Source organism: Anas acuta, chromosome 6, assembly GCF_963932015.1.
Source record: "Anas acuta chromosome 6, bAnaAcu1.1, whole genome shotgun sequence".
Lineage (NCBI taxonomy): Eukaryota > Metazoa > Chordata > Aves > Anseriformes > Anatidae > Anas > Anas acuta.
Window position 1 is genome coordinate 22,989,244 of NC_088984.1, and position 27,356 is coordinate 23,016,599.

Consider the following 27,356-nt stretch of genomic DNA (forward strand, 5'->3'; position numbering starts at 1 on the left):
ACAGAATACCTCTCCCAACACAAATACTTGACTGCAACCCCTAGTGACTTGAACTCATATCTTTGTTACCTTTATCTACCATCCTTTCACTGCACAAGACTGTATCAGTATCTCAAAAGAGAATTGACAGATAAGATCTTCCTCTTATCTGTTTACCTCTTTGCCTTCCATGATTGTCCCCAAGTTCTCTTCCATTTAGTATCTATAGTAGATGCATAAGTTTCTCATCTGTTTTCCTCCAGTCAGCCTAAGACCTCCTTTGATTCCTTCTCCTGAACTTTTCCTGCAGGCCCCTTCTGCATTCTTTTTCTGTATTTATTTTTTATATATTTTAAAATACTATTTTCTGTAAAGGAAATACAGAGAAATCTGTCTCCTAAAAAGGAAACAAAAAACCAAGCAACCCTCCCCAAAACAAAGCAGAAAAAAAAACAACCACCAAAATAGAAAAAAGCACCCAAAACCCCCCACACAAACACAATTGACTTCCCCTTTCATCTCTAAGCTTATTCTGTGCTGTCAACACCATTATGTATTTTTTTTTGACACCACTTCCACCTAAGATCCTTTCCAATCTGGCTTTCCTCCCCACATTCCAATAAAGATGTTGTCATTAGTGTTTTAAATGATTGTGTCCAAGACATATCTCACCATCATTTATTTAATTTCATTCCTTCTGTATATTATTTTCAAACACTCTCTGGTGCATATGCTCAAATAAATGCCACCCCCCTCCCATCCTCAGTTTCTTGACATTATCTCATCTCAATTGCCTTATTTCTTTAACTGATTCTTTAGAAAGACTCACTGATTCATTCCTCCAGTCTTCTGCAGGTTGTCTCTGTACCGCAACTAAATTATGTTTTCCATAACACATGACTTACTTCTTCATACTGAAAGTCTATATTAGCATCACTGAAACCTAACGGGTATATGCCCACCAGCTAAAGCCAAGCATAACTTTAAAATAGAGGAAGATGGAAGAGTACATTAATCTCTTCCCAGCATTTCTCAGGTTTCATCGTGGTGAAATACCCCACGATTACTAGCTTCTTTATGTCATTGAAGAAGTTTTCTTTGCCCCAATCCCCTTAGCTTCCACATTCAGACCAGGTCTACTTTCTACAAATTCTTTATATTTTTTTATTTTTAATAGGAGTGCTTTCCTCTCATACAGCTGAAAATCCCATAACTCTCATCCCATACTTTCTGTGCATCTCTCAAATTGCTCCTCCCTCCTTATTTCATCTTCTTTCCAGTTTCTGCAATGGAATGAACATAGCACTCTCTTGGCTTCCGAGGGACTTAAAGACATTGGGATTAAAACAAACTCAAGAAATCACTCCAAAATTACTCACGTTACTCCTTTTCCCCTAAATATAGAAGAACTCTTATGGCAGGCAGGAAGGGGTAAACAGTCTGTAAGACCAAGGCAGCTGGTCTCATCAGACAACCGCACCCAGCTGTTTTATATATGGGGCAGGAAGAGGAAATTAGAAGCTAGAGTAGGAGGATAATTCCCTGTTCAGAAGCTTAATGCGAAAAGACTGTTCTATTAAAGGCTGTATTTGTTTTTACTACATAAAGATTTGAACAAATAGGAAGTATTGCCACTGAAAGGGGAAAGCATTTTTATTTATTTTTATTTTTATTATTTTTTGTGGCCTGTGTCTTCTTTCTATTCTCTGTGACACTTTTGTTTTGAATACGTTGTACCAGAATACCACAAGCTGAAAACCATTCTGTTAGATTTATTCTTTTTTTTTTTTTTAATTCATTTCTTACCAGTATTCCTTTAAAAGGTCAATTACCGTGAAGTATGAATGGTGTAAATGGGTATCTCCTATAATTCCTTCACAAGTTTTAGTCTTGACTCTATGTCAGTTCAAATAATTTTTCCAACCTAAACTTCACCCATAGGACCACATGGCTTGCTTTGTCTCCAAAATACTGGTATTGAATATCTATGGCCTATCACACAACTAGTAAAGACACCCAAAAGGTCACTGGAGCAACCAGTGGTTTCTCTTTTTCAGTTTGTGAAGCATTCAAGGCCTTGGAACATGTCCAGAGAAGGGCTATGAAGCTGCGAAGGGCCTGGAACACAAGTCGTGTGAGAACCAGCTGAAGGAACTGGGGTTGTTTAGTCTGGAGAAGAGGAGGCTCAGGGGAGACCTTCTTGTTCTCTACAACCACCAGAAATGAAGGTGTGGGGAGCTGGGGGTCATAAAATCATAGAATATCCCGAGTTGGAAGGGACCCGCAATGATCAAGTCCAACTCCTGGCTCCACACAGGTCTACCCAACAATTCAGACCATATGACTGACAGCACAGTCCAAACGCTTCTTATTAAAGTCCAAACTCTGACAGGCTTGGTGCCTGGGGAGCCTGTTCCAGTGCACAACCACCCTCTTGGTAAAGAACCTTTTCCTGATATCTAACCTGAACCTTCTCTGTCACAGCTTAATTGCATTCCCTCCGATCCTATTGCTCGTCACCGGACAGAACAGATCTGCGTCTGCCCCTCCACCCCCCCTCGTGAGGAAGCTGTAGGCTGCAATGAGGTTTCCCCTCAGCCTCCTCTTTTCCAGGCTGAACAGGCCAAGTTACCTCAGCTGCTCCTCATACATCTTCCCCTCTAAGCCCTTCACCGTCTTTGTAGCCCTTCTCTGGACACTCTCCAATAGTTTCACATTCTTTTTGTACTGTGGTGCCCAGAACTGCACACAGTACTCGAGGTTGGCTTCTTCTATCGGGTAACTAGTGATAGGAGAAGAGGGAATGGTCTCAAGTTGCATCAAGGGAGGTTTAGGATGGAAATTAGCATACCTTCTCAGAAAGAGTAGTCAGTTGTTTAGCTCAGTTGATATCAGAATAAGTAACAAGAAAAAAATACCTCTTCTCCACCCTGCTCACACTCTGTGAATGATATATCCATTTCTCTGTTACAGCATTAACTTATTTCTTCGAATAGAAAGTAATACTGAGTAAATTTACTACTTCATAGCAAGAAGCCCTGCTCAGAAGGAAGGAGAGGAATACCGAGTCTCTTGCCTTTCTCAAGTTTTGGATTAGGCGTGTTTTTTTCATTAGGCATGGTTTGTATTACAAGCAATATGCAGCTTAGAATTGCCAATCTTGTAATAATTTCCAGCAGAACTGCTATAAAATGAAGCAAACTCATTTCTAAACCTCATTACATTCTATAACTTCATTCTTATTTTTTCTTTCATTAATAAAAAGACACAGTCTATGCTATGAATCAATAACGACTAATGGAATCATACTTTACACACTTGAAAGCAGAACTAAGTCAGAAATGTATATGGAAATTAGTACGATGTATTTAGAAATTTACCATTACCACACCAAAAAATTACAGCAACATAATAAAAAAATCACATAATGATGGCAGATCTATTTCATGGACTCGTGGTTTCCCTTTTTATCATAAAAATATGTTTGAAAAGTTTATTTTCTTCCATTGAGTTAGTAAACTCTTGGAAAATGTGTCTATTTTATAATTAGAAAGATTTAATGGTGAGACTATTTGGCATATATGGGAGATGGACATGAATAATTTTACCTGGTTCTCATAATCATTGCCTATTCAACAGGTGTAAATTGCTGTTTTTTTTTTTTTCTTTGAATTTTGTCATCCCTAAAGCTCAGAACTGTGAGAAAAGATTTTATTGCTCTTGATACATCTCAGTTTTTGATAGCAGATGCTATCAGAACATCTTTCATTCCACAAAATTCATGAAATGGAGTTTTCTTCAGCTGTACATGCCATCTGTAGCGATGACCCTTCTTTCCTGTCTGGGACTAGGTAGTACAAACAGAAAAATAAGTGGCTCTGCATGATCTAGTTGTCTAGAAAAGTCACTTGTTGCAAACACCTCAGAGAAGCTCCACACCAGTCTAATTTTGATGGAGTTCCATCTTCTCCAGAAAGACTTGAGCATATGGTATATTCTAAGATATTCTCCCTAAGATTCTCTCTAGCTGTCTCAGAGTAAAAGCCTTGTGCTTGGAATGCAAGTATTTTCTTGCCAGTGCTATATATTGTTATTTACAGCTATTTTTGACCGATCATTTCTTCCTTTTGCCTGCAAAATTCAATGCCAATGAAACTCATTTTTTCCAAATGTTTAGTGTCCATGGAGTATGAACAGAGTATGTGAACTGTAAATGAGGTTTTCTTCACAAAGAAATGCCACTAGCCCTGCTACTCACTATTAATTGAACGACCTGCTTTTTTAGAAGTCCCTACATATGCATGGTAGGATTTTGTATGAAATATTCCTCAGATTATTTACCTTGGATGAATACATATTGAATACAGGTGGAGGGAACACAATGTTTAAAATTACTTTAGCCACAGCTCCTGATCATGATATTAAAACAGATTTTTGCATTTATTTGTATGTACTTAAATATGAAGACTTAAAACCTGGACCAATCTCTTTAAATATGTCTTTAAGGACCACCTAGTGGACAAACTTTATACAGCAGTTTTATGTAATACTGAATTACAGATGCCTCTCTTTTGAAAAAAATAAAAAAAAACAAACAAACCTATATATGAATCTATGTAGGAATGTAAAAGAGAGAGAAAGAAATGCATTGTTATAGCCTTGTTATAAACTGTTAAATAATCTTTATCTTCTCTTGACAAATGTCAGTGGAGTAAGAAAATTTATTTGCCCAAATGGATATATTAAAAAAATTAATATTTGACTTTGTGATGTTGATTTTTCTCACATGCAGTAAGACTAGGACTGATGGGCATTTAAAGAAAAACGTTGAAAACTGCTTCTACTAGATATAGGGGTAAAAATCAGTAAAATATTTGCCTACTTCTAACAGAACCTACATTCCACGACACCACGTGCTGTATCTTCAGTCTACCAACCAGAGTGAATTGCAAAACAGAAGCAAGCAGCATCTATATTAAAAACTAATGATGTACAAAAATGTCTTCAGTAATAATAATCTAAAATGCTAGTAACCTCAGACATGCTGCCTTCCTCCATTATGGAAATTTAAAAATATATTTTCTCAGTTCACAGTTAGCAATACATTTTCACCCTATTACATAAAGCATAGCTGGTCATGTGCAATGTGGAGCTATTGCCTATGTTATAAAGAATAAAGATGTATTTGTTTGTCTTTATAAAAAGATTTCCTCAATTTATCTTCATTCAGATTTGTTAAATATTCATTTATTCATTGAAGATTCTTGCATTTTTTCCTTATTCTGCACTCAGACAAAGTGTTAATAAGTGACTTTAACTATATACCATATTTTTCTGTCATTTGGTTGTTTCTAAATACATCAGGAAGCACTTGAATACAGCTTGATGGAGGTATTTGTATTTTCTCCTCTTGTACTTTCTGTTACTGGCACTGAAGCCCTCATAGTGCGAGGCAGCAAGGACCCCCAACTCGCTTGAAGTCTACTTGATACTGAATGGGTTTCTGTATGAATGAACTGCAATTGCTTCAGGAATATGGGTGCTGTCAAGATCTTCACTTTCTTTACTAAATATGAAATTATCGTGAGAAGATTGGTAAGTTAAGTGTAAGGTGGCTTAAAAATTCCCTGGTGTCCAGAGCCTGACTTATTATGAAACCGCATAATAAGTCTGCTAAGTTACCTTAGCTGTGCACAGGCTTGACTAAACTGCATAAGTCATCCTAGGGGCCATGAAGCTGCTTGGACTCCACAGCACCTCTATCTGCAACATATGCTCCTCAGTACATACATCTTGTACTGGAGTTTAGAACATATCTACAAAGTTTATTCCACATTCTGTACCTCAAAAGAATCCTTTCACTGCAAATATGAGACTTTTATGACTAGTTTTTGCTACATTCTAAAAGATTCTCAATTCTGGATTGAGAATCTTTACTATTTGTTTGAAAGACTTCCTTCTTTGCTTACTTGGGGTTAGACAAACTTGTTTTTTATATGGCCCTCAAAACCAGCTTGAAAGCACCAGAAACTCAAGTGCTACGAGCTGTGTGCTGCTACTAGCAGCAAAGCAGAGGAACACTTCAATATCTGTGATTTTATTTAGAACAACTGTGCTTAGGGCAATTGCTACAACTGCTGGTTGACAGGCAGAGGAATCTCACCTGCCTGTTCAAACTCAGTTCAACAGTCTCAAAAGTGAGATTATCTGATACTAGCAAATATAGAAAAGTTTGCAAGTCTAACAGACATTCTCTTGCATAGACTTCTGTCACTAGCAGCATCTTAATGGCTGTGTCAGCAGAAGTACAAGATAGCCATTCCTGCCAGTTTTCTTTGATTGAGGTTGGACAAACCTTGGGTGAATAGTCACACTGCTGTTGGAAATGTTTTATATAGTAATTTAAATATTATTTAATATACACTATTATATATGTATAATTATAAAAATATGGTATATAATTATACAATAACATATCACAAATATAACATACAATTATCTAATGATATATAATTATATTTATAATTTCCAGCCTGAACCACCCCTGGCGCAACTTGAGGCCAGTCCCTCTAGTCCTACATCCTCCACTTTTTTGCCCCATCCTCGCCGATATTGCCTATAATGCCAGTGGAAATGGTCCCCTTGAAACACATGCTTTGTAAAATCTGCTGGTTTTGACACCCTCTGCAGAGCCTGAATGCTGTGAGGAGAGAGCCCAGAGACAGCGCTGTGGGCAGCAGTGAGATTTTAACACGTTTTCATGGAAATTTGGGCAACCCAGAAGCTCAAGCTCAGGTGCCACAAGATGGCTGCCGCTGCCTCCCAGGGAGAGGGAAGTGGGGAGACAAGATGGCGGCAGTTTGAGCAGCAGTAGGATTTTAACATGGTTTCACAGAAACGTGGGCAACCCAGAAGTGGAAGCACACCTGGGCTCCCGTGGATACATGTCTGTGCCCATTTCTCCTCCTTGCACAGTATGGCCGGTTGGTGTTTTCACCAGTGCCCGTGTCTGCTCCCATCCCAGGAGAATGGGGGTGACGACTGATTCTCGCCTGAACATGAGCCAGCAGTGTGCCCACGTGGCCAAGAAGGCCAATGGCATCCTGGGTTGTATCAGAAGTAGTGTGGCCAGCAGGAGCAGGGAGGTGATCATTGCCCTGTGCTCTGCGGTGGGTAGGCCACACCTTGAGTACTGTGTTCAGCTTTGTGCCCCTCACTACAAGAAGGACATCGAGGCCCTGGAACGTGTCCAGAGCAGGGCTATGAAGCTGGTGAAGGGCCTGGAACTCAAGTCCTGTGAGGAGCAGCTGAGGGAATTGGGATTGTTCAGTCTGGGGAAGAGGAGGCTCCGGGGAAACCTCATTGCTCTTTACTGCTACCCGAGAAGAAGTTGTGTGGATCTTGGGGTCGGCCTCTTCTCACAGATAACTAGTGATAGGATAAGAAGGAATGGCCTCAAGTTGCACCAGGGGTGGTTTAGGTTGGAAATGAGGACATATTTCTTCTCAGAAAGAGTAGTCAGGCACTGGGACGGGTTGCCCAGGGAGGTGGTGGAGTCACCGTCCCTGGGGGTGTTTAAGGAAAGGTTGGACCTGGTGCTTAGGGACATGGTTCAGTGGATGCCATTGGTAGTAGGGGAACGGCTGGACCAGATGATTTTGGAGGTTCTTTCCAACTTTTATGATTCTATAATATCTAATCTGAGAAGTAGAGAAACGGTTACGGATTCTTGAGGATGGGGATTGTTATCAGTATGTCTCATTGTGCAGTACTTTGCAAGATACTCTTTTGTTCTTTATGTCTTTTTTGATGTCAGGCCACAACACAAACTGCATACAGCAGATTTTGGGACCTGAGACCTTTGCTACAGCAGTGTTTAGAATGTTCATAAAACACGGGATTGCTCATTCTTAAAACAAGGAAATTAATAACGCTGATAATGTGGTAGATTAGCCAAAACATGAAAATAAAAGAAAAAACTTGTATTCATTAATTTCTTCTTGTACAAATTTGCTGTTTTCCCCAAGACCTGTTATAGCTATCTGCACTTTCTGATTCATGTTAAGCAGCAGAGACACTCAGCCTAGCTGCCTTTACCAAAGGTTAGCAGGCTAGCAGCCACCAGCTCCAGCTTAACACGTTGCTTTGCTTGGTTTTGAAGACATTTTCAACTAGTGAGTATTCTACCTAAATTCTAGCTAGAACTGGTAAATTTAGTACTTTTATTGACCAGGAGAATGCGTGGGTAAAACCATCTAGATATGCTTGGCAAGATATCTAGATATGCATGTCATTGCATACTTCTCAGTGATTCGCTACCTAAGCAGACCACTACCGAGCATGTGGGCCTGCGTGAATGTGTATGAGAAGAAACAAACAAAACCCAACTGGCTCCCAATCTGTCCCTGCTGCTATTGTTAGACATCTTCTCAAAGATTGCCAGTGTTTCTTCATCAGTGCTGGTGGCATTGATGTCTGTAGATTTGACACTTCACATGCGGAATTTTAAAGCTGAAATTACACAGCAGTTTGCTGTGACAAGAATTGTTCTAAAGGTCCCTTCTCTCCCAAGGGGATTCCCAGCTCTCTTTAAATGTCTCAGTTTATTAAGGCGATGTAAGACATATCTTCCTGTAAACTCCGATGAAAGTCTACAATAAGCTACTTTGAAAAGTTTGTGGACCAAGCAGGAAAGGAGATGGGCAGAAGAGGAAAGCAACATTTTTGATATTGTATTAACACACTGCCACTAGTTCCTTCCACAACTTGATACGGCATCACAGGCTGGGGAAAAGACCTTCGAGGATGTAAATGGGGGGCTAGACTCTGCCCCCTTCCACCTGGTTTGTGGAAGGAGGAAGGTCATCAATGCAAGGAGAGCTCCTATTCCTGCCCTGTAACGATGGCAGCATCCTGAGAGAGAAAATTCCACACAGGAAAAGTGACAGTCTGACTTTAAAGGGCTGCTTGAGCTAAACAATGTGTTTTTGCTGTACCAGGATTAATCAGGATGATGGCTGTTCACTATATTCCATGGAATGCTGAATTATGCCATGCCAAAAATAATAATTTTTGTTATGGCATTTTAAAGCTGATCATTTTTAACACCGTACTTTCACTTGCAAAACTCAGTTTTGGAATGGGACAAATTCCTTAAGATAAAGTTTTCATTTTTTGGCTAGTTCTGCCATTCTGAACAATTCAGAAAGAGACATAATCTAATTCTCTGACAGAACCTCATTTAGGCTCAGCAGCTTTCCCATAGGAGTTAAAAAGCTTGATTCTGTACTGGTTTACATTGAGCCTATTTTTTTACATCAAAACATCTACATCAAAGTTTATGTCAAAGAAGACTTGGGTCCTTTTATTGCCTAAGGTGTTGAGTATCTTTCACCTTTGCACACAGCTGTCTTGATGAATCATCTCTATTACAAGCTTCTCGTCTCCTAATTTCCATTTTCATTTTTCTTCACTTTTTTTTTTTTTTTTTTTTTTTAGTGAGTGTTCACAATACGCTTGCAGATGTGAGTGGCTGCTAATGGCAATGCCATAGGAATTTGTCTAGATGTGGTCTGTTGCTAACACACAGACCTAGACAGAAATGCGCCTTTTATGATAATCCCGAGATATCCATGAAGAGGGACTGCCGAACATGACACTTGGCATTATGATGAACCTGCCATGCCTTGCTGCAGGTGCTGCCCTCGCCTCTCCTCATAAGGTCACAGGTGAACGTCACCCTGTCGCACAGGAGTGCCCTGGAGACAGGACAAGGCAACACCAATAGATGTGTTCTCTAGAGGCACCTTCCACATCCCCCTCCACGGGCCAAATTCGGCAACTATTGTGAGAAAGGTTTAAGCTGTATGTGGAAAAATGACTCTGAAAGGGATCTTCCTGTGAAAGGACCAGGAAGGCGTGTACGTTTCCCCAGCTTTGACTCTTGACTTCCAAGAGGAAAAAGTGAAAACAATCGCTGGGCACTTTTGCCATATGCTGTCTCCTCATGATTTTGATTTTCAGGCAGCTGGGAGTGCTCTGCCATTTCTATGGCAGTGAAATCAGTCTTCACCCGTGATTTCTGGGACAAGCCCTTGCTCAGCATTCTTATCACTTTTCTGCCCCTGATTTGATTTTCTCTGTGCCCCCAAATTCAATTTCCCAGCAAATTGTATCAGCTGCTCGTGAAGCCGCCCCCTGAGCACATGCAGTACACCGCATTCCTTTGTGGTATAAATTGCTCATCAAATCCGCGCGGCCCGCAGCCGCCCCCGTCGCTGCGCGCTTCCTCCCCTCACGAAAAGCGGCGGGAAAGGCTTTCTGTCAGCCGCCCGCCCCGGCCGTGAGGGCGTTGCCACGCCGGGCTCTCCCCCGCCGAGCGAGCCGCTAAGGGGCCAGGCACGTCCTGACGCACGGCTCTACTGGCAGCCCCCTAAGGGCTAAACCTCAGCTTATGGCGACGGCAGACCGCGCCTCCCCTCACCCCCACAGCGAGAGAGGCGACGAGCCAAAATGGCGACGGCAATAACGGCGCCGCTCCTTTTGTGCTGCTGCCGCGCGCCCCGCCTCCGCGCCGCGGCACTATCAAGGGCGACACCCAGCGGCAGCGCGGCGCAACGACCGCCCGGGCAGCGGGCCTGGGGCGCGCAGACAGACCTGGCCCTTGGGGCTCCAACTAAATTTTCGTTTTTAGATGGCGACAAAAAACTTCTGGTCGGTCCGAGCTGGCGCCACGAGGCGCCAGGGTATGCCCATAGCCTGAAGACGAATGCGTGTGGTGGTCTTCTGCCACCCAGACATTATAGAATTGTTAAGGTTGGAAAAGACCTTCAAGATCATCAGGTCCAACCATACCCCAGCCACCAATACCACCCGCTAGACAATGTCACTAAGCACCATGTCCGGCCTTTCCTTACACACCCGCAGGGATGGTGATTCCACCACCTACCCTGGGCAACACATTCCAGCGTCCGACTACTGTTTCTGAGAGGAAATCTATAATTTCCAGCCTGAACCTCCCCTGGCGCAACTTGAGGCCAGTCCCTCTAGTCCTACATCCTCCACTTTTTTGCCCCATCCTCGCTGATATTGCCTATAATGCCAGTGGAAATGGTCCCCTTGAAACACATGCTTTGTAAAATCTGCTGGTTTTCACACCCTCTGCAGAGCCTGAATGCTGAGGAGAGAGCCCAGAGACAGCGCTGTGGGCAGCAGTGAGATTTTAACACGTTTTCATGGAAATTTGGGCAACCCAGAAGCTCAAGCTCAGGTGCCACAAGATGGCTGCCGCTGCCTCCCAGGGAGAGGGAAGTGGGGAGACAAGATGGCGGCAGTTTGAGCAGCAGTAGGATTTTAACATGGTTTCACAGAAACGTGGGCAACCCAGAAGTGGAAGCACACCTGGGCTCCCGTGGATACATGTCTGTGCCCATTTCTCCTCCTTGCACAGTATGGCCGGTTGGTGTTTTCACCAGTGCCCCTGTGTCTGCTCCCATCCCAGGAGAATGGGGGTGACGACTGATTCTCGCCTGAACATGAGCCAGCAGTGTGCCCACGTGGCCAAGAAGGCCAATGGCATCCTGGGTTGTATCAGAAGTAGTGTGGCCAGCAGGAGCAGGGAGGTGATCATTGCCCTGTGCTCTGCGGTGGGTAGGCCACACCTTGAGTACTGTGTTCAGCTTTGTGCCCCTCACTACAAGAAGGACATCGAGGCCCTGGAACGTGTCCAGAGCAGGGCTATGAAGCTGGTGAAGGGCCTGGAACTCAAATCCTGTGAGGAGCAGCTGAGGGAATTGGGATTGTTCAGTCTGGGGAAGAGGAGGCTCCGGGGAAACCTCATTGCTCTTTACTGCTACCCAAGAGGAAGTTGTGTGGATCTTGGGGTCGGCCTCTTCTCACAGATAACTAGTGATAGGATAAGAGGGAATGGCCTCAAGTTGCACCAGGGGAGGTTTAGGTTGGAAATGAGGAGACATTTCTTCTCAGAAAGAGTAGTCAGGCACTGGGACGGGTTGCCCAGGGAGGTGGTGGAGTCACCGTCCCTGGGGGTGTTTAAGGAAAAATTGGACCTGGTGCTTAGGGACATGGTTCAGTGGATGCCGTTGGTAGTAGGGTGATGGTTGGATCAGGTGATCTTGGAGGTCTTTTTCATCCCTAATGATTCTATGGTTCTATTTTTTATATACTTTTACTCACCAGTTTCCAGATTAGATCCCTGCTAAAGCTCAAGGGAGCAGAAAAAGGCCTGTACTGAAGGGGAGCTTGGAGAGTGCGGCCTAGGGTGAGTGCAAAATCACCATATGCCTTTGGGGATTTCCCCTCGGTGCAGTGGAAGGGCACTGTCAAGGAAGAAGGAAATCAACTTGTGTTGCACTGTCGCTGCATCTTGCAAGATTCAAAGCTATGAAGAATTGCATATGTCTAAGTTTCTGCTCCAACACAGGGAATTTTGCTTTTCATGTCCTGGTAAAGCAATATGCTTTGCACTCTCTCATACTAAGTATACACAGCCATGAAACTTGAAGATTTACAGCTACAGCTGTAATAGTTGAAGTTTTACAGTGGTTCACTTGGATTCTTTTTTTTTTTTTTTTTTTCCCAAAAGTGAATACCAAAAATTGTCTGCCCCCAGGAGCAGTTCATATTTAAGCAGTTAGTCTGACTCTTCGTCATCATCTATTAGAGTCAGATGGCCAACTCTTATCAAAGAGGAGCAACAAATTGGTTCCTGAGTCACTGAGTGCTTTAGAAGCTCTCACCTTGCAAGAGCCTGTAATTTGCTTCTTTAAATTGCAGTAGCTGATGAGCCAAAAGAATGCAAGAATCAAACAATTCTTTTCTGCACAATTCTTTACAGTCAGTTGGCAATTTCAGTATTTTGTGGTGGACGCTATGAAAGTTTACTGCCTTTGATATTTACGTTATTTTCCTGTATCTGTTTAGATTTTTTTTTTCCTGATAAAAAAATGTGTTTACAGTTGTATATTTCTTTAAATAAAAATACTTATGATCTAGACAAAATCACCCTTTTGCTTGATCTTCCAATTAAGTGTTTGTAACATTTTAAAAGTCCCTCTGAAATCACACTTGAAAAAATATCAAGACCTGCTGCCTTTATATAAAACACTCTGAATGCATAAAAAGTTTTGTATTCCAAATACAAATTTAAGCATAATTGAGTACCTGAAAGAGACTCTGGAAGCCTACTTGGGCAATTTACTCTAGGGAACCTGCTTTGTCAGAAGGGTTGGACCCAATGATCTCTCGAGGTCCCTTCCAACCTCTACAATTCTGTGATTCTGTGAAGGAGTGTACACTGCAAGTTTGCATTAAATATGTGACTGATTTCTATTTCTGCAATGTAAGAGAAAATCATGATGTCTTTAATGCGTGCCAAAGAGCAATGCTGTAATATAAGTCAACAGAATGGATCAAGCTGGGGATTGCAAACAGTGTGTGCTGGTGGCCTGCAGTGGGTATGGAGCAGAGGTTGCAGAAAAACAGCAACAAAAAAAGAAAAAAAAAAAAAAGAAAAAAAAAGAATGGTTTACTTATGTAGCAATTACTCTTAAAAATACACATATTTAACAGCCAGGAAGCTCAAAATCACCATGAAGTTTAGTACCAGTTCTGACCCTTTTTCTGAGAGGAGATGGATTTGAGAAAACTGAGTTTAACTGAGGAGTTTGCTTTGCTATCTCAACCTCCATTTCTACAAGTCTTCAGTGTCTAATAATGTAGCTAGTCTGAATTTTAGTTTTCCATAGGGAAAAAAAAAAAAAAAAGTCCTCAGGTGACAGCTCCATGCATCACTGATGCTACCCTGGAACTCAATTGTTCTAAATGTGGATTAGGTTCTGGCTCTGGATTCTTTTCAATAAGATCTTTATTAATCTGGCACCATTTCCTACCTAAGTATTAGGGTGGGAACTGTTCCATTGGCAAGATTATGTCTAAGTCTATACTCAACTGCAAACTACTTAAACTAAATAATGTTGCTGTCAGTTATAGTTATGTCAGCTGCATCACAACTCATTCAGTGTTTTTGACACATACACTCATCTGTAATGTCTTACATTTGGGCTAGCTCAGCGAAGAAAGAAAAATAGGATATATAGCTTTGTTTATCCAGTCTATGTAAACCAATGCCTACTTTACTTTTGAGGAACCTTTGTTTCTGAGCTTTTGCTTGATTTAGTTTGACTTTGGCATATGTGTAGAGATTTGGTTTTCCTGTCACTTTTAATTTTCAGGCAACTTAGATATCTTCAGTCCTTCTCCACAGTTTATCCATGCCTAACTAACCTTGCTGTATTCTTCTTGGTATTTTTATTCAACACAGTATAAATCACCTTTCTACTAGTACCTTTAAACGAAATCCCATATAAATTTCTCCTATATACTGGCAACAGATGCTGGGAATATGTAGCACCAGCCACGTTGTGCTAAAAGGAATACATACTTTTCTACAGGCTTTCATCCTAGGGTAAATGGAGAAAGATAAATATGTACCACTGATCCTTTCCCTACTGGAGATATATATAATAGCTAACAAACTAGAAAAGGTGCAATTTGTCACTATGCTATGGAAAATGTCCTGAGATTTTTCTTAAGCTGTTTTTCTCTTTTGCTTCCCCAGTGAAGATATTCTCTTGAGGAAGCTGTAGAACTGACATACTTTTACTCAGTAATGGACTTTTACCTTCTTCCTTTGGCTTCTCTGTTACTGTGAATAACTTAGATTCTCGTACTGTGTTGGTTTGTGCCTCACTGTCCAACTTGAAGCGGCACATACTGCTTTTCTGTCAGGTAAACACTTCTATTGCCATCGGCTCTCTACAATTCTGCTGAAAAGTTCACCTGAATTTTAGCTTTTTTGTTTTGTGCATGTCCTGCTGATGGCTACGTGCACATTTCTCCTAGGCTAACACTTTCCTTGCTGCTTGCTATAATACCTACAGCTCCACATGCTGCTTCTGTCAGAACAATCACTCCTGTAAGATTGCCTTCAAACTTGGCGTGTTTTTATTTCATGACAAATTATTATTACACATCAAAAAGATTAATTCTTGTACTGTCTCACTGAGATTTTCTGTTCCCATTCACAATCTGTAAGTCTTACCGGTAGCGGTCCACCCCAAATGACTCTGTAGCAAAACTTCACAAACTTGTTCAACAAGCACTTTGTTGCTGTGCTCACAAGGATACACAGTCCAGAGGGAGCAAGTTTGCGCTCCCAGCCTGTGCTAGGTCACGCATTATATGGAGAGAGCACCCAGCTGCCTCCAACCAGCGTGCTGAGTTGAGAAACTAAAGAGAACCCGTGGCATTGCACTAATAAATGAGCTTCCAGGGGTTACGGGTGGGAATGCGAGGTGGTAGTTAATGCAGGAGGTGACGGAGGCCCTTAGTACACAGGGTGAATCCATCACTGATTTTTATAATGTTTCTTCTTACATTGCCAGTGTGAAGAACTGTAGCCCGCATATATCGTCACTCTGGAGGGTGTGTATGCTTCAGTCTATCTGTGCGGTTCCCAATTGGCCATCTTCACCTGGAGTTAAAGGTTAAGAGTATCAAAAACTTCAGAGACAGAAATAAAACCAGCTTGTCTTCCTTTTATTAGCAGATAGAAGAGAAGGAACTCCACTCCATTTCAGTGAATTTTAATTTTGATGTCTACGTTTATAGTTAAAGTATAATGGTGCCTAGTTCATAATCTGACTGGCATCAGCTTTGCAAAATATTTTAGTATTATGGGGCTTGAGGCTGTAGAGCTACTGTAGCTTGATAATAACAGAAAACAATGATACACGTGAATGTTTGGATTATAGCAATTATTTCAGAACAGTAGGGCAGAAATGGTCCTCTTCCAGCTTATTGAAATTGGTCGTCTTTTCTTGCTTTTCTTGTTACACAATAACTGCTATTTACATCTAATTTATTATAAGCACATGTTGAGTAATAGACCATAAAGCTTTTGGAGCTTCTATTTTCAGTTACATTGTACTGCTGCTGAATAAGAAATGTGTTTGCTGAAATTTGTTTTCAATGGTATGTTGATTAAAAGCTGCTTGAGTTTAAAATTTCCAACCATCTAAAATGAAAACCCTTCACATGCTTCATATCCCCGGCCAGCCAGAGAGTTTATTTTCCTACAGTGTATAAATAATGGATTTTGCTGTTTATATGAATCCATCATCAAACTAGGTTGAATTCTCAATTGGCAGCGTGAATTGTCTTGCAGTGAAGCTAACTAGCTGGAACTAATTTTGAAATGGGTATAGTGCATAATTATGGTAACCTAGTGTACGGAGACTGATTCACCTGAATCAGTCATATCTGACGTAAAAGAATATGAATAAAAACAACACTGAAAAAATAGCTGCCTAGTTATAAGCTAAATCCATTTTCGTTTACTGATTTAAATCCCTTTACTTTGCAGAAAGCAAGTGTCAAAACTGAATGTATTTCACCCTAGCTGTTCCCACAAAGGCTTTAATCATAACCATTGCCAACAATTTACAAATAATCTTGCCTCTGGAGAGGTGGGAAGACATCCACAGAAAAAGTATAGGCATTCAAACAAATTTAATCTTTTTAAAACTTATATGCCTGAGAATCTTTTAGGTTAGTATTGGGGTGGTTCAGAACCCCCCCCTGGTTAAGCCATTTGCAGTTAGCCTGGTGGCAGCTGGGGTTTCCAGAAATGAGGTGTATTCCGAGCTGAGCAGCACACAGGCAGGTGGCCAGCAAGGTCAGAAGATGTAGCAGAAAAAATGAAAGCAGTGGTGTTGATGCCCATGATGGGAACACTTGATAGCAGGGAGGTTGCCAGGAAAAGGGTTCAGAAAGGATGAACTGACCAGGTGAAGTGTTGGAAGGAAACTGGTGAAAGGCATGGAAGGAAGTACAAAGGGGGAGATAATCTAAGGGGATTAAATACAGAGAGACTTGACAGTCGTGCTGGAGTTTGAGGATGTCTGAACTAGAGAGGGATTGGGGGAAGGGATAGAGCCTTTGAACACGAAGGAATTTATGGACCTTTGAAAGCAGAGATAAAGATAAGGCCTTTCAGAGATGGCGGAAGATGAAAGACTCACAATTAATCTAACTTTGTGAGCTATATCTAGCTAAGGGAGCGGCAAGATTTAAACTTTTGTTGCTGTTGCATGACACATACTGTGGTGTTGTGTCTCCCTAGATAACACCCTGTGACTGGAAGAAGGAGGATTTCAGTTACCTGCCAGCTCTAGGCGTTGCCATGCTGGTATCAGTTCTCTGGCGTTAGCCATCCTTGAGCTTCCTGATATAGCCAGAGTAGTCAGGCTTTGCTATACATTTTTTTTTTTCACCTTAAGAAGAAAGAAGGTGCACTGGCATATAATATTTATCTTGACTATAGCTCATCAGGAAAGCCAACTGGAAGTGCTCTGTGGATATCAGACTGCTGATTTGTTATCTTCACACAAGTGTAAGACAAGTGCTGAGAATTTCACCACAACCATCAAATAATAAAAGCGCTGCTATAGCAGCAGCTATTGTTTATTTCAGTTTGCTGAATGCAACAATAGCAAACAGCACAGGGAGAAACACAAATAAGAATATAGTGTCTTTACAAATACAGTCATTTTCTCCTATGCCCAATTCATCTCTGTGGAGAAAGTGGATTTTCACTGGGTCCAGACCTCTGCAGTTGTGGGCACTCAGACTATAGTGTGTGTGTTTCCTGAGGGATTTTTCAATTCTGCATTTAAAAGCCACAAGTAAAAGATCCCCATTCCTCCACTGGTGAAATTGTTCTACAGATTATCATAATTCTTGTTCGGGAAGCATTTCTTGATCCTCAGTGAATGTTTTGGCTTCTCAGTCACATCTCCTGACTCTTAGCTGTTCTCTGTGAATCCTGCTGAAAAATGCCTTTCCTTCACTGGTGGTCTTCTTCAAATATTTGTAGGCTGTTATCGTGTCCCCCATTAATCATTTCTTAGCCGAGCAATTTATATATTTAACTCTTCTAATTTCTCCTCATAAATCAATCCTCCTAGTCTTTGGATCATGTTGGGTGCTCTTCTCTGAACTCTATAATTTGTCAATATCCAGAAATGCATATAATATTCCAGATGGAGCTACACTAGCACCCATAGAGAAAGTGGCTATTTCTTGCTTTCTCAGTTATGTGATACTGTTTGCTCTCTCCAATATTGTACTGGCCTTTTCATACCATATCATGTTGCCAATTCATGTCATTTAGCATGTGCTATCTCACTTAGATCTCTTTCATCATTATTGCATCCCAGATTTCTCCTTCCTGTCATTCCCTCTCAGATGTCCTCCTAGCCTGCACTTTTTCAAAGCTGAGTCTCATTTAGTTATTTTCTTTCCATGGTTCTATCTGCTCTAGGAAATACTCTATTATTTTCTTTGTACACTGATCTTTCTGTCTTTCATACTCGTATCTGTGAGCTTCATCAAAGTGCTGTGCACTCCCTTTTCCAGATCATTAATAAAGAAGTCAGACACAGACTGTTCCTAGCAGTCATCCACATGGTAGCCAGGAGACTTCCCACCACCTCACTACATTGCAGCTTATTTCCTGTAATTTCATTACTTCAACAACTTGAAAGCCATGTGGAAACGACCAAGCCAATGTGAATTACTTTTTCAGCTAAGATCCTGTGAGATACACCATCATACTTTTATTAAAACTGATACACATTTGCTGTAGTTCCCTGCCCTCAGTAAAGACTCTACAGCCAAAACTCCCTGAAGCAGTGACACTTGGGAACAGAAATTTTATTTACGAGAGTGTCTGGGTGCAATACCCTTCCTGTTGTTGAAGTTGGTAATGTTGACCTTTCCCTATGCTCTAACTTTTTCAGTTCTTTGGCTGATGCATGGTGAACATAGATGAGTTTAGCCATGTCTTGTAAGTCCTACAGATGCAGGTTGTCCATTTTTTGGGTGTGTGTCTTTGTTCACATTTCCCTCATATGTCCTTTATCAGTTGCAATTTCTTTCACAGGATTCTTGTCCCATCCTCCTTCAGTGCTTCAAGCATTTCATCTTTGCCACTGAGGAAATATCTGAAAAGGAACTTGGTGTCAGAGCCATTTCATTTATTCCTCTTATGTGAAAAGATCTGTTCTCGGTAGTTTTTATTATTTTTTTTCTCCTTCTAAGAATCAAATAATACTTACAAAAGCCCTTAAAAGAGTCAAGGCAATAACCATGAACTCTTTGGCTAACAAAAAACTTATGCAGTATGCTTTTTCAGTTGGTTTGGGGGGTTTGAAGCTTTTGGGAAAGGGTGTCTTTTGTGTTGAGGATTCTTTTTTCAGTTGTGTTTACATTTACTTGTAACTCTCGATTGGCCAGAGTCAGAAGAGAAACATTTATTTTTAATATAGTTCTACAATATATGCAAGGAAAATGAAATCTTTGTAAACAAACATTTGCACTGTAACTAGATGCCAGTCCTATTGTCCTGAAATACTGGTGTACTTAAATGGTTTGAAATAAGCATATCTGACCTGAATTTCTTATGCTAGACCTTGAAAGTGGATGAGAGTATATCTGGTTTTCCTCCATTTCATAATTTCCATGTATAATTACAGTTAGTGATCTCCAGAATAAGATGAAATTGAGTGATTTTACACTCTTTAAATTACACAACTAAAAAAATCATTAGAAACATAACCTCGGATGGCAGTAACTTCTTCAAATAATTGATGAGAGAAGGAGCAGAACATGATAGGTATCAGAAACGAGTCTTGGCTCTCAACACAAAAAAGGAAGCAAGAAATGCAGTGAAAGGCCAAATTATGTCTCGTATAGCCTCTGTGACATTTCTTTCATCTGAAAGATTTTGGCAAGTGATAAGTAATCAGCATAACTGTCTTGGGGAATAGACAGATATTACTATCTCTATTATTAAAGATGGGCAAACAAAAGGATGGAAGTGAGGCAAATCAGCTGTGTGGCATGAATCAGACCTGTGGAGAGGTATCATTAAAATGAATCTCTTCCTTATTCTGTTTACCCAAGCTACTTTAACACTGAAATTAAGTGTATTTCAAAAATAAAGCATACACAAGCATGAAGAAATAATTTTGCATTGTCAGGAGAAAGGCATGAGATCTGATTTGACGATGCTTTTACATTTCTAATACTTGTCATTCTGAGGTATATTCCTGGATAGACCAGGATTTTGAGATGCTGGCTGATTCTAACAACAGCTGTTTCTGTTATTACAGACATTTTTTCAGCAATTAATTTGAGTGCAGGTAGCGATCACTTTCAGAACAGAAATTCCTGTGGAATATGCTATAATGGTTGCCTGTAGTCCCTCAGATATGCTGGCTGTGCACTGTGGACCAGTTAATTGACAGAACAATTGTTCCTTCCTGCTGTATCTTGTCCTTTTTTCTTTCTTTTTTTTTTTTTCTTTTTTTTTTCTTTTTTTTCTTTTTTCTTTTTTTTTTTTTCTCTGCAGGATGCAGCTAAAGTTCAATACAGTCTATGCAAAGTCTGCAATTGATTTCAATGTGCTGTGAATCCATGGTGATTATGCTGAATGGACTCAAAGCAAAACATGTTAGTCCCAAATGAGCCAAATGATGTTCTGCTACAGTCTTGTGAAAGAAATGGATAAAAATTGCAAAAAGTACCACATTAAGAAGGCCAGTTCTCTGGCTTTCATTTGATTCTACCCTTTTAAGCAGAGGAATGCCTAATTTTATATGACATGCAGTAAATACTGGTGTTGAAGTAGAAACAGGATCAGAAAAAGTTATATGTGCTTGGCTTTCTTAGAGATAAGAAGAAAAGTGATTTCAATTAACAGTATTGGCTTTTGAGTGCCTACATGTAATGAATGGCCAGTTTCAGTCATGTTACTAGAATATAGATGACTTCTTTATAAAACTATATCATAGTTGGCACTCTTTTTTCTTATTATAAAGAAACAAAGGACGGATCTGGCATGAAGCCTATACTACATTTTACCTTTAATGGGGACCTCTTCAGATCTAAGTTTTAGGCAGACTTGTGGGTTATATTGCAGTAAGCTTCCATCTTTATTGCTTGTTATGAATGTGAGTTTTATGGAAAACAGGACTGTCAAGCTAACAGCTCTGTGCACTTATTAAAATTCAAACTTAAAAAAAAAAAAAAAAAAAAACACAAAAAACTGGGACTAGCTCAGTAATCTCCGCACAGTATGCAAGCTCAAGAAGTGAAAGCACCTGAAAAGTATTGTGCACTTGGGTCACTAATGGCAAATGTGTGTGGTCTGAGGATGGAGCAGCTGACATTTATGTGTTGGCTGTTTTGCTGGCTGCCTTCACTCAAAATAGGTGTTGGATGTTCCCTCTTCCCTTGTGCAGCTGCCCAGGAGAGGTGGTTGTAAGTGGAGGCATAAACTTTTATTTCCTCCCAGTTGTGGGCTGCTTGCACCTTGTTGCCAGCGGGTGCCGGCAGGAATGTCACAGCCCAACCCTCGCTCTTGGGCAGGCTGGGAGCTTGGTGCAGGAGGTGCAACAGGACTCCGGCCTGGCTTGCCTGCACAGAGGTGCCACTAAGTTGCCATAAGCCAACGTGCTGTGGTGGGTTTACCCCGGCTCCCCTGCTGGCTTTTGCGTCGCTGAACCTGAGTGAGCTGGCTGTGTTCTTAGAAAAATCCCTCTGTTACTTGGAACACGCTCCTTGTGTTTTCTGATGTTTATTCATTGCACTGGAAAGGAATGCAGTTATATTCGCATTGGGTTCTCCCTGGTGCTCAGCCGCTGCTGCTGCATTTCTGTCCCTGATGTTTTTTCCCTTCTTTGGGCTGAGCGCTGGCTCCTAGGCCGCGCAGGCCCAGACCCCCTGCGTGCACCGTTACCCCTGGCAACGGCGGGTCCTCGCTGCCAGCACACCGGGAGGGCGCTCCCCGCCGTCGGGCGCACGTCACCCGTGCCACCCGCGGTGTCCTTGACCCGGCCGGGCTTTGTTCATTAGCGGCAATGCCGCTAATGAAGTTGTCGTGAACTTCTTTGTGGTTTACAGGATGGGAGATTTTTGGAATCGTCTATCATTGGATTTATTTTGTTTCAGTGGATTTTGCTGACATCAATAGAGACAGAATGAGGCCAGTACTGAATTCTTCTGAAAATCTGTCTTCTCAGGAGTTTGTTTTTCCCTGGTACACCAGTAAATAAGTAAATCTGATGCTCCACGGTGATTTAGCTTCTTGAGAAACTCCAGCTCAGTGGTGGTCTTTGGCTTCCAGAGAAGACCTGGGTTTGCTGCTTGCGTAGCTAGGTTAGCAGAGAAGCAAAAAGGTCGGTTCATGGTTCACCCATAACGGCCTCACTGGGAGAAGATCAGTCCAGGTTGGACCTGGGCATGCCCTGGATCTGTCAATCCACTTTGTCTAAAAGCGTTAATTTGTATTTTCTCTCAATATGTTTCTGCATCCAAAGTGCACTTAATAACAGCGCTGGTTTCAAATAATACTTCTGATAAAGTTAAGAACTCTGAGGAAAAAAACATGGTGATTCTAGGCAGAGATGGGCAGCTATTTCTGTTCATGTCTGTGTCTTTGTAGAGACAACTCGAATTAATGGAACCCCCTGGGAGCATTTGAACACAAAAGTTGACCCACTGAGTATTTTGCCGTCTGCTTTCTTTTGGAAGAAATATTCCAGAGAAAGTTGGGAAAAAGTCATGAATGCTTTAAAGCTAGCATTGTGATATTATTTCCTGAAGATTTATTGCCTTTTGATGGCAGTCTTTCAGCAGAAACTCATGAGTAGTTATGTTGTGAAGGAATTAGGAACTTTTGTGGTTTGTCTTTAATTTACAAATCAGCAAGAGTATATCTCTCTGAGGTGACATACAATCTTACATAATTTACATTATATGACATGGCAGCTTTCTCCTACGTGCAAATTGCCCTCCAGGAATGTGACAAAATGGCAGTCACTCACATTTAAGTGTTGGCTTACACCACAAAATTTAGATCCAACTCCAAAGGTTTTTTAGAGTTGTGAGTGGTCCCATTAGAAAAGAAGAGATCCAAAAGCTGAATTAAAATCAAATTTGAGTATCCTCTGTAACTTCAATTTGTTTGGGTATAGGGTTTCAGTTGGCTCATCTTGTCTTTCAGTATAGCTTCAATTTTGATAGCCCTTTCTGTGTTCAGAATTTCTTTGTTTAGAAGCATACTTTTGCTTGTTTAAATCCTTCCATATGTCAATATAATTTTTATTTTTGTTACATTTTTAATCTTATTTTGTTTTGCTTCAGGATCTGGATAGTGCATTAAATATGCATATTTATGTTGGTTCTCTTCAACCTTATTGCCTACAATGTTCTTAATTAGGAGAATATTTTCCTATTCTATCCTGGGAATAGCAGAATTTTAAAACAATTCTGTAGATCTAGACTTACTGTGAGGTTTTATTTTGGAAGAGGTTATTCTCTTGATGAAAATACAACCATCATATCAATTTAATATTCGGCCTAACTCCCTGAATCCTGTGTTTATGGCAAAGGATCAAGTCAATAAGGCTTTATGACTTTGTCATACTAGAGTCCTTTCCTCATTCAAGGAATAAATCCCAGGCTACACAGAAACCCATTATGCATTCTTGATATGTAAACCATTCCAGAATAAAATTTAATAACAGTAATGAAACTAAATCAACATGACAAATTTCAAATAATCCACTGGAACATTTTTTTTTTTTTATCATCCAGCTGTTAAGACAAACTGAAATGGCAGAATCATGATGTGCAAAGTCCTACAGAATAATGCTATGGATTTTGCCGCTGCTGCAGCAAGAAACAACCTTTATCAAAAAAACATCTGCTGAGTTCCCTTTGCAATCACTGGCAGCTGAGACCAGTGCACAGTAAATTACTCTCCCCATTCTATCAGCCCTCTCCTTTATTCCTCTGATGCAGCATACCAATTTGTACTCCTGTGCACTGGTAGTTGTTAGAATATTTGCACTGTGTCTATGCTTGCTCTTACATTTATAAATAAAGCGCTAAAAAACAACAGGGAAAAAAGTCCATATACTTCTGGTTTCTACCCAGGGCTCTTGCACCTTAGCATATTTAAAAGGAGATTAAAACTAGATTTTAATCCAAAAAGTAACCTGCCTCCCAGTGCAGCTTCTATAGTAGAGAACATCATCTGGATAATGAATATGATCGGCCAAGTTTTTGATCGGTTCAAATCAGTGTATATTTTGGACCTGGCCTAGTTTTCACTAAGCCCTTTTTTATCTATTGTTGGAAATTTTCTGAAAGCTGCAGGTCTCCATCGGTGTGTGTTACTGGAGAGCCAGCTAACAAAGGCTGTGTTAACTAACAAATCATGTCCCCAGAGCAGTGCTGGTTGCTGACATGATGGATGGTGCTGCAACATCAGGTAGGGCCCTACTTAGAAGAAAATACACACAGCCTTCAGGGGCTCGAGAGACTTCAGAAGGCCTTGCACATTGGTTGCATGTCAGGACTTCCTGTGGAGAGGAAAAGCCAATCCCAGTTTGCAAGGCCCACAGAAAAAGAGAGAGAGAAAAAAGAAAAAAAAAAAAAAACAACAAACAAAACAAAACAAAACAAAACACATCTTACCAATGTGCAGTCAGATAGCTGCTATGAATTGAGCCTGCATACATCCCACCCTCATTTTCTCTCTCCCATGAATCCAAGTCCTACATCTGTTAATCTTCCTTCAGAGATGCAACAGCAGTTATCGTAGCCCTAAATAATTCAGCAGGGAGAGGTCTGCGAAATGATCTGGGTGAAACAGAAAATTCTTTTTTTTTTTTTTAATGTTAATATATTCATCCAAGAAGAAGGTTGCCTGCTAAATTTAATTGTGTTATGGGTGAGAACTTCGAGGTAACTTAGGACCATCAGGGAGGGCTAGCACATGTGGATGGGTTTGCACTGCCAGTGGATAGCACAGAGAGTATGGAGAAACCAGCCCCCGTGAAAATCAAACAGTCATGCTGTAGGTAATGATCTAATAGATGAATAAATATGTAAGGTGGTAGTGGTGGAGACCCCAGCCATGTGTCCAGCCCACCCAGCCATGCATCACTTAGGCATGGTTCCCCTGTCAGCTCTCTGGCAGGTTGGCTGGGGACTGCAAAAGACAAGAGCAGTGTGGGGCCCAACTGTCAGGCTGGGTGCTACTAATGGGTCTGCAGTGGCTCACATACTCCTCCAAGGGGTGGCAAGCCTGCTCCTTCCTCGAGGAAAACCCTCGAGAGTTCCTTTCTGCTTGTGGAACAGACTGTTCCCCCAGTGCCTTCACCCTTCCTGTTTGTGTGCTACTTCCCTCAGTTTCATAGGTAAAAACAACTCAGTTCCTGATAGTATTTTTAATATATATGGTCTGCAACTGTAAAGGGCTATTCCCTATTTATATCATTCAGTGTTTTTTAATTACTTGATGTTCTTTTGCCTCAGTGGAGCCTTCAGCTTGTTGTGCTTGCGGAGCTATTTATATTCTGCTTTGCCTTGGGACTACTTTCAGAACCGTTGGTATTCAACCTTTCCTAAGAAAAGTCTTTAAGCTCTGGAAGCAGGCAATAAAAAATAGAATGCACACAACACAACAAATAATACTAGTTGCACCAAATCCTATTAATTATTTTTAAATGTCCTTCAGCTCAATTATGGAGGAAACTATTGGTCTCTTGGCTTAGAATGAAAGCACAGAGGCTGCGTGGTCAGCTGTGGTCATAAGAATTCCCCTGAGCTCTGATGGGAATGGAGAACAGGCTTGTGAATTCTGCCCTCACTTTGTGCAGAAGGTCAATGTATCAGAAAATAGCCAGTTGAGCAGCTAGTTTCAAGAGCTTTCATGCAGTGGTTATGAATCTTATTTTATTGTTAATGCTCCTTTTAAGTTTGACATTAATCTCCTTATTGCATTACGCACACAATGCTATGAATTATTTTTTGATGTATAAAGAAGATTAAGAACACTCCCAAACTGCCTACCCACTTCATGAAAGTATTAAGCAATGGATCCAATGTCTGACAAGACAGCAATCCTCTCCCTTGAATTTCACAAGGGAATAGGGAATCACATGTATACTGGTCCAGAGCTCTGCATGAGAAAACAATGGTGTTTTCTCCTAAAAACAGTGAGTAATTGGAATCAAAAAGCTTTCAGAACTGTTTGATTCAGAAAATACTGGGAAATTTTTCTAAGTTTTAAAGTGTGTCTTTTTTTTTTTAAATGTTCAAAATAATGTTTTCCTTTGAAACTTAGGCTAATAATAGAAATATATGGTAAAAAGGAAAATATCTTGAAATAAATAGTTTAAAATTGAAAAGTATGTCTTTGATTCATTTTCACCCATTTTGTTTTCAATTTTATGAATTTTGATTCCTCTTATTTTCCTAGCCTTTCTCCCCTTATCTGTTCGTAGTTGTACAGAATCTGAGACAAGTTTATTTGGAGCAAACATATCAAATCTCATTAACCTCACTGTACTATGAATGAGGCCTCCTGCGACTGACCACAATGTAAGAGAGAGACATTCACTACTCACGTTACTCTCCTTTTTTTGTGGGCTGGTTCAGAGACGGTCCTTGAGTCAAGTATACATCTTACCGTTTGCAGAATGGCTATGGTCTTGGAAAAGGAGAGTTCAGAAGGGATCCCTTGGTTTGCTCGGAACACCCAGGACTTCTTAGACCTCCATCTTGGTTAGGAAGGGCTGAGAAGATGCCATTCTGCTCACCTGCTTTCACTGGATGAATATCTATTTTGTGGGATAAAAGAGGCAAATACTGGTGTAATCTCTGTAATACAGTTGGTTGTCTGAGTATAAGAAAAGGTATTTTAAACTGTTCTGAAACACATACAATTTTATTTTAAAATATTCTTAAAATGAGAAAAAAGTGCACCTAATATGTATCAGTCTAACTCAGTATTTTTTAAATTCGACTTCCCTGCTTGCTGGTTACAGCTTCGCTGCAACTCATATTACAGTCACAGTGTAATGCCAAGTAGAAATGTACAGGTATAGTGACTTAGTGGGCAGTTGATATTCTGTCTGAAGTGCAACACGCTCTTGTGAGCTGCACACTATCAATTTTTTCTGTATGTTTTGCAATCCCTCTCAGAGCCCATTGCTGTGTTTTTTCTACTCTCATCATGATGTCCATACCACAAATACCCAGCAAGGCGGGGCCTTCTCTTTGCGAGGCGGTCAGAGACCTTTCCCACATGCCAGGGGCTGCTGAACCCCTCACCCAGTTTCCACATGCCTGTGGTGTGGGCTGGCTCGAGCTACGTGCAGAGACTGGGACAAAACTTGCCCAAAGTCCCCCAGACAGCTGAAACCACAGGCTACTTGATT

The 27,356-nt window shown here is 40.9% G+C and overlaps 1 long non-coding RNA gene across 5 annotated transcripts in view; it reads right to left on the reverse strand.

Moving 5' to 3' along the window:
• LOC137858296 (uncharacterized) overlaps positions 1-27,356 on the reverse strand; it is a 138,613-nt gene that overhangs the window by 73,287 nt on the left and 37,970 nt on the right. For 2 of the 5 annotated variants that reach the window (XR_011097628.1, XR_011097624.1), the window contains one exon: positions 15,436-26,756. This is a non-coding gene — a long non-coding RNA (uncharacterized lncRNA). The remainder of the gene's footprint in view (positions 1-15,435; positions 26,757-27,356) is intronic. The other 3 variants (XR_011097625.1, XR_011097626.1, XR_011097627.1) reach the window with 3 other exon arrangements.